We start from the raw sequence: 10971 nt of genomic DNA on the forward strand, positions 1-10971 counted from the left end.
ACTGCAGGTGAACAAGGCAATTTTCCCAGGACCCCCCACAAGGCAGAAGTCATCCCGAACAGCCTAGTCTCCAGGGGTGACACTGAAAATACTGAGCAGTTGCCACGGCTGGATCCTGAGCCACCATAATTGACACGGGCCATTGCACTCAGGCGGGGCCTGGCCTCCAAGGCCCTGGGTGCCCGCTTCCCACCTGCTGGTCGGGAGCGGTGAACACGGGGCCCACCCTCAGCCTCCCAGCTCCTGACACTTTTGCAGCCTGCTCTCTCACCCCACACAGGGCCAGACCCAAGCTACATTCATGCCTGCACTCTTACCAGCCCCCTGTGTACTGTGCTTCCGGGTCCAACTCATTCCAGAGCCTGCTTCTGCCCTCGGCTGGAGCCCCAGGGCTGGCCATGATGACAGCAACTGCCACGGCCTCTTGCCTCCCAGGAGGCTCTGGAGCCACCTCTTGAGGTGAGTGGTGACAGGTGCTGCTGTGCTGAAATCAGGCAGCCAGGCGGTGGCCAAGCAGGAAGGAAGCTCCCGTCCTGAGGTGGTCTCTGCGGTGCTTTCATGACCATGGGCCTAACCTGGGTCCCTGGCATGGCTCCAGGAGTCCAGCGCAGTACCCTGGGGTTCCGGCTGGTGGGTGGGCAGGTGGCAGGAGAGATGAAATGCTGGAGTCAGCTTGGCATTTTGAAGGCCTTGGAGAGGACTCCGGCAGCATCCTGTCCATCAACTTATCTATGGAAGGCAGGGACTGGGCCAAACGGTTGCACCAGCAGCCAGATGTGGAGCAGTTGCTTGTGGTTAGGTGTGGCTAACGCTGCCTCTCTGAGACCAGCTGTTTCTTTATTCTCAATGTGAGACAGAGTGGGGAGCCACCATGTCACTAGGGGAGGTGACAGCTCCCTCCTACCCGATGAAAGGTTATGATGCCAAGGATTTACAAGGTCCCCTTACTGCAGTAGGTCCTAAGGAGAGGCTGCATCTATAATTTATGCTCCCATTATAGCTTTAATATTTTACATGTTTTCCCTCTTTCATACGTAGCTGACTTCTATTTGGCTTATGTTCCACTATGACTCCCAGATCACTTTCTGCCCTCTTTGAGAAAAGCCAGGATCCCCATCTTGATTAGAACAGAATGGGATATTACAGCTGAAGAGACTCACAAGCAAAGGTTGCCATGCAGCGCTGTGCAAGCTAAGGCATGCCCAAGGGTTCCTGGCCAAGGGGGCAGCGGAGGCTGAGATCCACATGGCTCCGCTTGTCAAGCCGTTTTTCACAAATGTGTCTTATGAGCTAACTGCCCTGCTGGAGGTTGTCTGATCCCAGGGTCCTTCAAACTCTTTTGTCCAAAACCCACAATGAGAAATATACCTTTTCAAGACATTCTATTTTCAAAAATTTCAAACATCCAGGGAAGTTGAATCTCATTTACCCCTCAGACTCTATCTTAATGTTCTGCACTGTTCTTTTTGTTGTTGTTGTTGAGATGGAGTCTCACTCTGTCGCCCAGGCTGGAGTGCATTGACGCGATCTCAGTTCACTACAACCTCCACCTCCCGGGTTCAAGCGATTCTTCTGCCTCAGCCTCCTGAGTAGCTGGGATTACAGGCGCATACCACCACACCCAGCCAGTTTTTGTATTTTTAATAGAGACGGGGTTTTGCCATGTTGGTCAGGCTGGTTTTGAACTCCTGAGCTCTGATGATCTACCTGCCTCCGCCTCCCAAATTGAACGATATCAGCTCAATGCAACCTCCGCCTCCTGGGTTCAAGCGATTCTCCTGCCTCAGCCTCCCAAGTAGCTGGGATTACAGGCGCCTGCCACCACGCCTGGCTAATTTTTGTATTTTTAGTAGAGACAGGGTTTCACCATGTTGGCCAGGATGGTCTCAATCTCTTGACCTCATGAGCTGCCCGCCTCGGCCTCCCAAAGTGCTGGGATTGCAGGCATGAGTCACCATGCCCGGCCTTTTTTTTTTTTTTTTGAGACGGAGTCTTGCTCTGTCGCCCAGACTGGAGTGCAGTGGCCAGATCTCAGCTCACTGCAAGTTCCGCCTCCCGGGTTCATGCCATTCTCCTGCCTCAGCCTCCAAAGTAGCTGGGACTACAGGCACCCGCCACCTCGCCCGGCTAGTTTTTTGTATTTTTTTTAGTAGAGACGGGGTTTCACTGTGTTAGCCAGGATGGTCTCGATCTTCTGACCTCGTGATCCGCCCGTCTCGGCCTCCCAAAGTGCTGGGATTGCAGGCATGAGTCACCATGCCCGGCCTTTTTTTTTTTTTTTTTTTGAGACGGAGTCTCGCTCTGCTGCCCAGGCTTGAGTACAGTGGTGCGATCTCAGCTCACTGCCACCTCTGTCTCCCAGGTTCAAGCGATTCTCCTGCCTCTGCCTCCCAAGTAGCTGGGACTAAAGGTGCCTGCCACCACGCCCAGCTACTTTTTGTAATTTTAGTAGAGACAGGGTTTCACCATGTTGGTCAGGCTGGTCTCGAACTCCTGACCTCAGGTGATCCACCTGCCTTGGCCTGCCAAAGTGCTGGGATTACAGGCGTGAGCCACTGTGCCTGGCCTGCTTGTCACATATCTCTTTCTCTTTTTTTTTTTTTTTCTTTCTGAGATGGAGTCTTGCTCTGTTGCCCAGGCTAGAGTGCAGTGGCTGGATCTCAGCTCACTGCAAGCTCCGCCTCCCGGGTTTACGCCATTCTCCTGCCTCAGCCTCCGGAGTAGCTGGGACTACAGGCGCCCGCCACCTCGCCCGGCTAGTGTTTTGTATTTTTAGTAGAGACGGGGTTTCACCGTGTTAGCCAGGATGGTCTCGATCTCCTGACCTCGTGATCCACCCATCTCGGCCTCCCAAAGTGCTGGGATTACAGACTTGAGCCACCGTGCCCGGCCACATATCTCTTTCTCTTTATTTTTTCCAACTTTATTTTTATTTTTTTATTTTACTGTTTGAGATGGAGTCTTGCTCTGTTGCCCAGGCTGGAGTGCAATGGTGCGATCTCGGCTCACTGCAACCTCTGCCTCCCAGGTTCAAGCGATTATCCTGCCTCAGCCTCCCGACTAGCTGGGATTACAGGTCCCCGCGACCACACCAAGCTAATTTTTATATTTTTAGTAGAGATGGGGTTTTACCATGTTGGCCAGGCTGGTCTCGAACTCCTGACCTCAGATGATCCACCCACCTTGGCCTCCCAAAGTGCTGGGATTACAGGCGTGAGTCACTGCGCCCAGCCTGTCCATCTTATTTGATGCATTTTAAAGTGTCAGACACCTGTTATTCCTAAACACTTCTGCGTGCATATCATTGACTATAGAGTTCAGTATTTGCTGATAATTTGGCTTTTTTTTTTTTTTGAGACGGAGTCTCGCTCTGTCACCCAGTGTAGTGGCCTGATCTTCGCTCATTGCAAGCTCCACCTCCCGGGTTCACCCCATTCTCCTGCTTCAGCCTCTTGAGTAGATGGGATTACAGGTGCCCACCACCACGCCCGGCTCATTTTTTTTTTTTTTTTTTGTATTTTTAGTAGAGACGGGGTTTCACCTTATTAGCCAAGGTGATCTCCTGACCTGGTGATCTGCGACCCCGGCCTCCCAGAGTGCTGGGATTACAGGCCTGAGCCACTGTGCCCGGCTGATAATTTGGCTTTTACATAAATTTACATACCCTAAAATACACAAATCTTAAGGTACCCTCAGATTTTGATAAATTCATACACTTATGTAACCCAAACCCATCATGATATAGACCATTTCTATCACCCTAGAAAATTCCTTGGTGCTCCTTCCAAGTCAATTCCTGCCCCAACCTGCAAGCAGTTTTGACCGAAGAAATACATGATATTTGTTTAATCTGTGGTGTGGTGTGGTCAGGTGTGGTGGGTCACACCTGTAGCCCCAGCTACTTGGGAGGCCACAGCAGGGGGATCCCTTAAGTCCAGGAGTGGAGGCTGCAGTGAGCTATGATCATGCCACTGCACTCCAACCTGGGTGAGCAAAAAAAAAAAAAAAAAAAAAAAAAAGTTATATTTTGCATGGTGGCCCAGAGCATGCGTACCAAAACAAAATTTTTATTTATTTATTTATTTATTTTGAGACAGAGTCTTGCTCTGTCGCCCAGGCTGGAGTGTAGTGGCGCGATCTCGGCTCACTGCAAGCTCCGCCTCACCGGTATACACCATTCTCCTGCCTCAGCCTCGTGAGTAGCTGGGACTATAGGCGTCCACCACCTCCCCCGGCTAATTTTTTGTATTTTTTAGTAGAGACGGGGTTTCACCGTGTTAGCCAGGGTGGTCCCGATCTCCTGACCTTGACATCACATCTGAATCACAACTCCAACCACCAAAACCATCAGCATGGTGCTTGGCAGGCAGTGAACACACATCCAGTAATCAGGGAACCTTGTAATTCCAGCAGTTTGGGAAGCTGAGGAGGGCAGATTACGAGGTCAGAAGTTCGAGACCAGTGTTGCAGCAGTGTTGCAGCCTCGGCCTCCCAAAGTGCTGGGATTACAGGCGTGAGCCACTGCACCCGGCCCAAAACAAAACTTTTTAACAAAACGTAGCTTTAAAAAATGTGGTTCTCAGTCTTCTATACTTATTTCTTGACCCACTAAAAATTTGCTACCAGCTGCTTGCAAAACACAGGTCTACGTGCTGATCCCCTAAATAAAGATGAAAAACAAATGCCTCACCATGCCCCCCCTTATGAACCTCCTCACTTTTGGGGTGTTTTGTTTTGGAGATGGAGTCTCACCGTTGCCCAAGCTGCTGGAAGGTAGTGGCGGGATCTTGAGTAGCTGAGATTACAGGTGCCCGCCACCAGGCCTGGCTAATTTTTGTATTTATTGTAGAGACAGAGTTTTGCCATGTTGGCCAGGCTGGTCTTTTTTTTTTTTTTTTTTTTTTTGAGACGGAGTCTTCCTGTGTTGCCCAGGCTGGGGTGCAGTGGCTGAATCTCAGCTCACTACAAGCTCCACCTCCCGGGTTCACACCATTCTCCTGCCTCAGCCTCCAGAGTAGCTGGGACTACAGGCACCCGCCACCTCACCCAGCTAGTTTTTTGTATTTTTTAGTAGAGACAGGGTTTCACCATATTCGCCAGGATGGTCTCGATCTCCTGACCTCATGATCCACTGGTCTCGGCCTCCCAAAGTGCTGGGATTACAGGGTTGAGCCACCGCGCCCGGCCGGCCAGGCTGGTCTTGAACTCCTGAGCTCAAGTGATCCGCCCACCTCGACTTCCCAAAGTGCTGGGATTACAGGCTCAGCCACCGTGCAGGCCACTTTTGAGGTATTTTGCAAGCACCAATTGCATCACCAAACTGGTTTCTATTTCTTTAACTTAAAAAAAAAAAAGGCACAATTCATGCTTTTTACAGAAAACTTGGAAAATAGGAAAACAGAAGCCCTCCTCTCAGCCCTGGCCTCCTCCATCCGTGTCCCCTTCCCTCCCAGGCCACCAGGACCCCTCATTACTTTGCGGGGGTACTTCCGCAGCGCTGCGCCCTGGCCCTGCTCATTGGCGTCTCTGAAAGGAGTGGCTGCGGCTCGGGCTTTCCAGATAACCAGCACTCTGGCCGGGCGCGGTGGCTCAAGCCTGTAATCCCAGCACTTTGGGAGGCTGAGACGGGCGGATCACGAGGTCAGGAGATCGAGACCATCCTGGCGAACACGGTGAAACCCCGTCTCTACTAAAAAATACAAAAACTAGCCGGGCGAGGCGGCGGGCGCCTGTAGTCCCAGCTACTCCGGAGGCTGAGGCAGGAGAATGGCGTAAACCCGGGAGGCGGAGCTTGCAGTGAGCTGAGATCCGGCCACTGCACTCCAGTCCGGGCGACAGAGCGAGACTCCGCCTCAAAAAAAAAAAAAAAAAAACCAAAAACAAAAACCAGCACTCTAGGCCGTTTCCCAGATTGGAGCGCTGTAGGTTTTTTTTTTTTTTTTTTTTTTTTTGAGACGGAGTCTCGCTCTGCCGCCCAGGTTGGAGTGCAGTGGCCGGATCTCAGCTCACTGCAAGCTCCGCCTCCCGGGTTTACGCCATTCTCCTGCCTCAGCCTCCGGAGTAGCTGGGACTACAGGCTCCCGCCACCTCGCCCGGCTAGTTTTTTGGGGTTTTTTTTGTAGAGACGGGGTTTCACCATGTTAGCCAGGATGGTCTCGATCTCCTGACCTCGTGATCCGCCCGCCTCGGCCTCCCAAAGTGCTGGGATTACAGGCGTGAGCCACCGCGCCCGGCCTAGAGCGCTGTAGGTTTTAAGAACTAAAACTTTAGGAAGCCGGGCGCAGTGGCTCAAGCCTCTAATCCCAGCACTTTGGGAGGTCGAGACGGGCGGATCACGAGGTCAGGAGATCGAGACCATCCTGGCTAACCCGGTGAAACCCCATCTCTACTAAAAAATACAAAAAAAAAAAAAAAAAACTAGCCCGGCGAGGTGGCGGCGCCTGTAGTCCCAGCTACTCCGGAGGCTGAGGCAGGAGAATGGCGTAAACCCAGGAGGCGGAGCTTGCAGTGAGCTGAGATCTGGCCACTGCACTCCATCCTGGGCGACAGAGCGAGACTCCATCTCAAAAAAAAAAAAAAAAAAAAACTAAAACTTTAAAATATCAGCCATGTTAAAGGCAGTTTTTCTTTTCTTCCCCTTTTATTTTTTTGAGACGGAGTCTCGCTCTTTCCGTCAGGCTGGAGTGCAATGGCGTGATCTCGGCTCACTGCAACATTCACCTCCCAGGTTCAAGCGATTCTCCTGCCTCAGCCCCCCAAGTATTTGGAATTACAGGCGCCCGCCACCAGGCCTGGCTAATTTTTGTATTATTAATAGAGAGGGGGTTTCACCATGTTGGCCAGGTTAGTCTTGAACTCCTGACTTCATGTGATCTGCCCACCTCGGCCTTTCAAAGTGCTGGGATTGTTTTGTTTTATTAAAAGCCCAATTAATTAATAAAAGAGGCCGGAATCAAATAAAGAAAGTGGTAGCCTTTATTTGCAAATATGCACGCGCTCTTGGGCGAGGTTCTCTGGTCCGCAAGTAGGGAGGGCCAGGGAAGTCGTGGGCTGGAGAAGTTGCACCGGCACTCGCCGGCGACAGATTTTTATGCCTTGCGACCGGAAAGGGGAGGGCAGTGGGTGGGACGGGGGTGTCTTCACGGGCGTGGATGGGTAACTTTCAATTTCTTCAGGTTGACGTCACTTGGCGCATGCTCGGTTGGTTTGTGCTTTCCCGGGCGCGGGTAAATTGGTGGTGAAGAACCTGGAAGCCTCAGGGACTATGCCATCTTGTTCATTTTTCCTCCATCTTGGCCCATTCCTTCACCCAAACAGTCCAACCTCTCATTGATTATAAGATTTTAGGGCGCAGTTGTCTCTCTGGCTGCTTCCTGCTGTTAAGGGGCGTAGTTAGGGTCTGAGGTTGGCAGTTGGTGTAAGGGTGTAGGAGCATTTGATTGGAGGAAACTCGAGTAATTTTCCTGGACCCTGGCTCGGAGGAATTTTATAAAAATGGGAACAAAACATAAAATAATGCAGACAATTAGTATGGGGATTAGGAAAGAAAGCAACCATACCAGGAGTTCGGGTACTAAAGGGCTGTTAAATTGTTGGAGTTCTTTCTTGATTTTGTTTAATGTTTGAATGTTGGTGTCAACTAGGCCTGATTCATTTATGTAGTAGCAACATTCTTCTCCAAGGAAAAGGCATGTTCCTCCCTTTTCCGCAGTAAGAAAATCTAATGCCCGCCTATTTCGTGCCGCTACCTGAGCTACTGAGGTGATCTGACGCTGTAAAAAGGCTAGGCTTTCAGCTGAAGCGTCTATGGCTGCCTGGAGCTGAGTGGAGAGGGTCTGTGTGGATTGAACTGAGTAGGCGAGGTCCCCTGTTCCAAGTCCTGAGGCTACTAGGGAGGATGCTAAGGAAACCCCGGTAACTAATGGAAGAAAGATAGCCCGTTTTTGGATTTTTTGGCTAGGAATAGTAAGCTGAGAAGTTAGTTCGGACAGTTCTCCTTTACCATATAGGGTTAAACTGGGTACCAAGGACACTGGAACGCAAAGAGACTGGGTGAGGGAGGTATGGTTAAGAGTTTTGGATAAGGTATGGTTACACCAGAAGTAGCCGCCAAGGGGGGCCATCTGGGTTTTATTGGGAGCTTGGGTGTGATTGCACCATGAAGAATTTGGAGTGGAGTAACAGAAGGGAAGGGGTAGACTTTGTGGATTATGATACAAGGGGACTTGAGACAGGGGTGCTGATTGAAGTGAGCTGGTAGAGTCATTGGTAGTATTGAAAGCGGCTGGTAGGGGGACTGCCAAAAAGGGGGCTTTGCCGAGAGTAGCACAGAGAAAGCATTGGGAAAGATTTTTCAGTCCAGCTGTCTGTGATAGATCAAGTCCTAGACGAATAAGGGCCAACCATGAGAATGGGTCTTTGTTGTTTGGGGGGTTTCACCGTTCCTGTAGTTTTTGTTCGCGTTGTTTTATGACTGTGGTTAGATTTTGTAGAGCCTGCACGTTTTTAGGGAATTATATCTGTTGGACAGACGTTCTAATTACCCGGATGGTTGCGGTTGGATATGAGGAACTGACTGTTGAATAAAGTCCGCCTTTTACTCCGCTGGCCCACCGGGAATCCCAAGGATCTTTGATGAGAAGTCTATATTTTTTAGTATTTTCGTCCTGGGTAAATATGCTTGCTGTCATTTGTGGACCCCAACCTGTCCAACCTAATTGATGTATGTTGCAGTAAGGGTAGGGGCACCCAACATTAGCCTCTTGCCAGTAGTTCCGGCAGTTATAGTGGGTCTGGTCATATAGGAAGCACAGGGCGGGGCGGTAGCCTGGAGTGAGGGAACTTAGGGTGAAGTTTAAGTAGAGGGCCTGTTGGCAACCTGCGGGGGAGCAATCTGCAGTACCTTGCATGACTGAATGAACTTGGTTATTTGTGGTCCAAGTCTCAGTTACAGAGAATCTCCACACAAAGTTAGGAGTAGTAAGAGGAGTTACTAGGATTATAGTTAACCATGATAATATTAACAAAGGTGCAGAAAGTACGCTCATTATGGCTAAAGTCACAGAGGGTACCTTGCCAGGCTCGGTCTTCTAACTGATTAGGTGAGGAGCTGGGGAGAAGAGTGGCTAAGGGTTCTATGAAGATGAAGTCAGTAATTGTCTTTTTTTTTTTTTTTTTTGAGACGGAGTCTGGCTCTGTTGCCCAGGCTGGAGTGCGGTGGCCGATCTCAGCTCACTGCAAGCTCCGCCTCCCGGGTTTACGCCATTCTCCTGCCTCCGCCTCCCAAGTAGCTGGGACTACAGGCACCCGCCTCATCGCCCGGCTAGTTTTTTGTATTCTTTAGTAGAGACGGGGTTTCACCGTGTTAGCCAGGGAGGTCTCGATCTCCTGACCTTGTGATCCGCCCGTCTCGGCCTCCCAAAGTGCTGGGATTACAGGCTTGAGCCACCGCGCCCGGCCCAGTAATTGTCTTAAAAGAGAAAGGTATGGCAGGTAGGGTGCTAATGGTGTGGGTAGAGTAGGGAGTTCTTGCGGCGTGAGAGGGCGCCCGTATACCAGTTCAAAAGGACTAAGGCCCAAGGGGCTTCTAAGTGTTGCTGGTAGTCTGGTAAGGGCAAGGGGTAGTAAGGTTACCCACGATTGATGTGCCTCTATGGAGGTTCTGGTTAGTTGTTGCTTGATGAGTCCAGGTAATGTTGAGAGAATCTGCAATCGGGGGCACAAGGGCATCATGAAAACAATGTTGGAGCCAGGGTGGGGATGAGACGGTAGGTTAATGGACGCCCTAAGTTTGGTTAAGATGTTTCGTCCTAAAAGGGGGTGGGGCAAGAGGGCATGATGAGGGAAAAGTGGGCAAAAGTGGGGCAAGAGGGCATGATGAGGAAAGAGTGGGCAAAACATGCATAGTCCCGGCAGCAATTTAACATCGGGGTCTGGCGAGGGCTAGACGGTTTACCGTTTACCCTAACTACTGAAATAGTGGAGCGTTGGCTAGGTCCTCCATAGGACGGCAAAACAGAGTATTGATGAGAAAAGAAACTGGCTTACCCGCTACCTGTGGCGTTCCCCTGGGCTCGGCGAGGGTGACCGGGGCCTCCGAGTGTGGGCACCGTCAGTCGTCGTCAAGGTGTAGGAGTTGGAAGGAGCCTTCCGACCTTTGAGGAGAGGCACTACGTTGAGGTGCGGTGCCTGTCCTGACGGCGGGGCAATCCGACTTCCAATGCCTCTCCTGCCGGCAAGCTGGGCACGGCGTGGAAGGCGGGCGGGGATTTGGGCACTTACTAGCTCAATACTCAGTCATAGGAGACTCGTCTTTCGTCTTTTCTGCCGGCAGAGTGGGCAAAGCTGGTTGGAGGGCAGCCACCAAAGCCTGTACCCAAACAGACTGCAGGCTTGAGACACCACGCCCGGCTCCTTTTCTTCCTTTCCATGTAATAGCTTGATTGAGAAATAATTCACGTATCAAATTCACCCTTTTAAAAAGCGAGAAACGCGGGGCGCGGAGGCCACGCCTGTGATCGCAGCGCTCTGGAAGGCGGCAGTTCCAGGCGGGCGGATCACTGGGCCGGGGAGTTTGAGACCACCCGGGCAACGTAAACTCCGCCTCGATAGAAACAATTTAAAAAAAAGAAATAAGGAGCGTGCGGCCCGCGGGGGCAGCGCCTTTACCAGCCCGAGCCTGCAGCCCCCCAGGTCGCGCCGTCCTCGGCTCCCCCGGGCAGCGCCGGGGTTTTGTCAGGCGCGCGCTGCTGTTTACTTGGACTGCGCTCCCTCTGACCCTGAAGCCAGCGGCCCCACCGACACGCCCTGAAAAGTGAGAGCCACACGCGGGATCCGGAGACCACGCCAGAGTCCCGCGGGCGACAGCTCCCCCGGCGGGTCTACCGCCGCACGTCGGCGCATGCGCGCGGCCAAGCCGGTTCCCGCGCCCACCAGCGCGCATGCGCGCCCCGTCCCGTAATTTTTTTTTTT

At 51.7% G+C, this 10971-nt stretch overlaps 1 long non-coding RNA gene across 5 annotated transcripts; it reads right to left on the bottom strand.

Moving 5' to 3' along the window:
• Positions 1-6952: 6952 nt before the first annotated feature.
• On the bottom strand, positions 6953-10941 carry LOC117088215. Of its 5 annotated transcripts, none has more exons than XR_004439075.1 (3): positions 10757-10940; positions 10048-10603; positions 6953-7470 (listed from the first exon to the last, which is right to left on the bottom strand). It is a non-coding gene; the product is annotated as an uncharacterized LOC117088215 (long non-coding RNA). The 5 variants fall into 5 exon arrangements; XR_004439078.1 differs by having other exon boundaries at positions 10048-10437; positions 10757-10939; XR_004439076.1 differs by having other exon boundaries at positions 10048-10369; positions 10472-10938.
• Positions 10942-10971: the final 30 nt, after the last annotated feature.

This window comes from Trachypithecus francoisi, unplaced genomic scaffold (genome assembly GCF_009764315.1).
Source record: "Trachypithecus francoisi isolate TF-2019V2 unplaced genomic scaffold, Tfra_2.0 Lachesis_group10, whole genome shotgun sequence".
Classification (NCBI taxonomy): Eukaryota; Metazoa; Chordata; class Mammalia; order Primates; family Cercopithecidae; genus Trachypithecus; species Trachypithecus francoisi.